Source organism: Scomber japonicus, chromosome 16 (genome assembly GCF_027409825.1).
Source record: "Scomber japonicus isolate fScoJap1 chromosome 16, fScoJap1.pri, whole genome shotgun sequence".
NCBI lineage: Eukaryota > Metazoa > Chordata > Actinopteri > Scombriformes > Scombridae > Scomber > Scomber japonicus.
In genome coordinates this window covers 1,054,916-1,058,373 of record NC_070593.1, presented here as the reverse complement: position 1 = coordinate 1,058,373, position 3,458 = coordinate 1,054,916, and positions in this window count along the sequence as shown.

The following is a 3,458-nucleotide window of genomic DNA, read 5'->3' as shown; positions in this document are numbered from 1 at the left end:
GTCTAACCCGGCTCCGATCACTTCCTGCGCCGTGTAACCCGGCTCTGATCACTTCCTGTGCTGTCTAACCCGGCTCCGATCACTTCCTGCGCCGTCTAACCCGGCTCTGATCACTTCATCAGCAGAACGACGCCTTTGTCTCGTTTTGTCTCCGTCAGACGAACGCTGCGGAGGATTTATCAACTCATTAAACAAAACCACAAGAGAAACAAACAAAGTGAGAAGGGATTAGATTCGTTTCACTGCAGAGGAGGAAATTACAGGAGGAGGAGAAGGAGGAAGAGGAGGAGGAGGAAATGATGAAGAGGAGGAGGAGAAAGTGATGAAGTGGAGGAGGAAGAGGAGGAAGGGGAGGAAATGATGAGGTGGAGGAGGAAGAGGAGGAAGAGGAGGAGGAGGAAATGATGAAGTGGAGGAGGAGGAGGATGAGGAGGAGGAAATGATGAAGTGGAGGAGGAGGAGGAAGAGGAGGAGGGGGAGGAAATGATGAAGTGGAGGAGGAAGAGGAGGAGGAGGAGAAAATGATGAAGTGGAGGAGGAGGAGGAAGAGAAGGAGGAGGAGGAGGAGAAGAAAGTGATGAAGTGTAGGAGGAGGAGGAAGAGGAAGAGGAGGAGGGGGAGAAAATGATGAAGTGGAGGAGGAAGAGGAGGAGGAGGGGGGGAGGAAATGATGAAGAGGAAATGATGAAGAGGAGGAGGAGGAGAAGGAGAAAATGATGAAGTGGAGGAGGAGGAGGAGGAAATGATGAAGTGGAGGAGGAGGAGGAAATGATGAAGTATAGGAGGAAGATGAGGAGGAGGAGAAAATGATAATTTGCTGTTCAGGTGAACTTACAGAACCGCTAACGGCTAACTGCTAACGGCTAACTGCTAACGGCTAACTGCTAACTGCTCTATTAAATGTGCTTTTATACTCTTTTGTTACTTCTACTTTTATTCAGATTGTGAGTTTGGTTCCTGCTCTGACCTGAACTGACCTGCTGAGTTATAATCAGTGTCTTCGCCTCCTCATCATCATCATCATCATCATCATCATCATCATATTTATTCTGTAAGTTTGGTGATTATTCGTCTCACTGGACTCGTTGGTGAAGTAAATTTGACGTCATTTATGGAACAGATGTATTTGCATTATGGATTACTGTCTCATAACGGTGTGTAATCCTTGTCTCTGTTGTCTCTTTCATGTAATCATGTAATCTTTCAGCTGGGTCACTAATGGGACAGTTCAGACAGTTTAATATCTGATCAGTGTTCAGACTAGCATGTAGACAGCAAGTACTTTATATAAAACATAAAAATGCATCAAGACAGGATATAAAAGCAACACATGACAAAATAAAACGACATTTAAATATGAATAAAAGTGTTAACCCTTAAACAGGCCTTACTAGTTATGTCATTTGCACCTAAAGTAAGGAAGGAAGGAAGGAAAGGAGGGAGGAAGGAAAGGAAGGAAGGAAGGGAGGGAGGGAGGGAGGAGGAAGGAAGGAAGGGGGAGGGAGGGAGGGAGGGAGGGAGGAGGAAGGAAGGAAGGAAGGAAAGGAGGGAAAAGGAAGGAAAGGAGGGAGGAAGGAAGGAAAGGAGGGAGGGAGGACAGAGGAAGGAAGGAAGGAAGGAAGGAAGGAAGAAAGGAAGGAAGAAAGAAAGGAAGGACAGATGAAAGAAGGAAGAAAGGACAGAAGGAGGGAACATGTACAGTACCCTAACAGCTGAACTTAGATCTGAGGAAGGAAGGAAGGAAGGAAGGACAGATGAAGGAAGGAAGGAAGGAAGGAAGGAAGGACAGAGGAAGGACCCGGGAGGATGACAGGAAGGGTAAAGAGTCTGTATCTCCTGGTGCACGTTGTCTGGTTAAGGGTTAAATTAGAAATGAAATGAAGCTAAAGTAGAAAAAGACAAATGAAAAGAGGAGAATAAAACTGGTCGGACTCAGAAACCTTCAGTTTGGCCCGTTTAAAACTTCTCAACATGTTTTATCATTTAACCCTCCTGTTGTCCTCGAGTCAAGGAAGGGAGGGAGGAAGAAAGAAGGAAATGGGGAAGGAAGAATGGAAGGGAGGAAGAAAGAAGGAAAGGGGGAAGGAAGAATGGAAGGGAGGAAGAAAGAAGGAAAGGAGGAAGGAAGGGAGGAAATGGGGAAGGAAGAATGGAAGGGAGGAAGAAAGAAGGAAAGGGGGAAGGAAGAATGGAAGGGAGGAAGAAAGAAGGAAGGAAAGGGGGAAGGAAGAATGGAAGGGAGGAAGAAAGAAGGAAAGGAGGAAGGAAGGGAGGAAGAAGAAAGGAAGATGGAAGGGAGGAAGAAAGAAGGAAGGAAAGGGGGAAGGAAGAATGGAAGGGATGGAAGAAAGAAGAAAAGGAGAAAGGAAGAATGGAAGGAAGTATGGATGGAAGGATGGATGGAAGGATGGAAGGGAGGAAGGAAAGGAAGGAGGGAAGGAAGGAATGAATGAAGGAAGGAATGAAGGAATGGAGGGAGCAAGGAAGGGAGCTCATCATCATGATGAGCTCACAGTGAAGCCACGCTGTGTTTTTAGTATCATAGTGAAATAATGATTATATCTGGTTCATTCTCATAGTGAACGATTATATCACCTGATCAATAATATGTTGGTAATATCTGAGATCCATGTAGACCCCGTATGTTCACCCATGTGGGCAGAGGAGTTCCTGGCCAGGGTTAGACCCAGGTTAGACCCAGGGTTAGACCCAGGGTTAGACCCAGGTTAGACCAGGGTTAGACCCAGGGTTAGACCCAGGTTAGACCCACCCCACGGTTAGACCCAGGGTTAGACCCAGGGTTAGACCCAGGTTAGACCCAGGGTTAGACCCAGGGTTAGACCCAGGGTTAGACCCAGGTTAGACCCAGGTTAGACCCAGGGTTAGACCCAGGTTAGACCCAGGGTTAGACCCAGGGTTAGACCCCCAGGTTAGACCCCAGGGTTAGACCCAGGGTTAGACCCAGGTTAGACCCAGGGTTAGACCCAGGGTTAGACCCAGGGTTAGACCCAGGGTTAGAACCCAGGGTTAGACCCAGGTTAGACCCAGGGTTAGACCCAGGGTTAGACCCCCCAGGGTTAGACCCAGGTTAGACCCAGGGTTAGACCCAGGGTTAGACCCAGGTTAGACCCAGGGTTAGACCCAGGGTTAGACCCAGGTTAGACCCCCCGCGACCAGGGTTAGGACCCAGGGTTAGACCCAGGTTAGACCCAGGTTAGACCCAGGGTTAGACCCAGGGTTAGACCCAGGTTAGACCCAGGGTTAGACCCAGGGTTAGACCCAGGGTTAGACCCAGGTTAGACCCAGGTTAGACCCAGGGTTAGACCCAGGTTAGACCCAGGGTTAGACCCAGGTTAGACCCAGGGTTAGACCCAGGGTTAGACCCAGGTTAGACCCAGGGTTAGACCCAGGTTAGACCCAGGGTTAGACCCAGGGTTAGACCCAGGGTTAGACCCAGG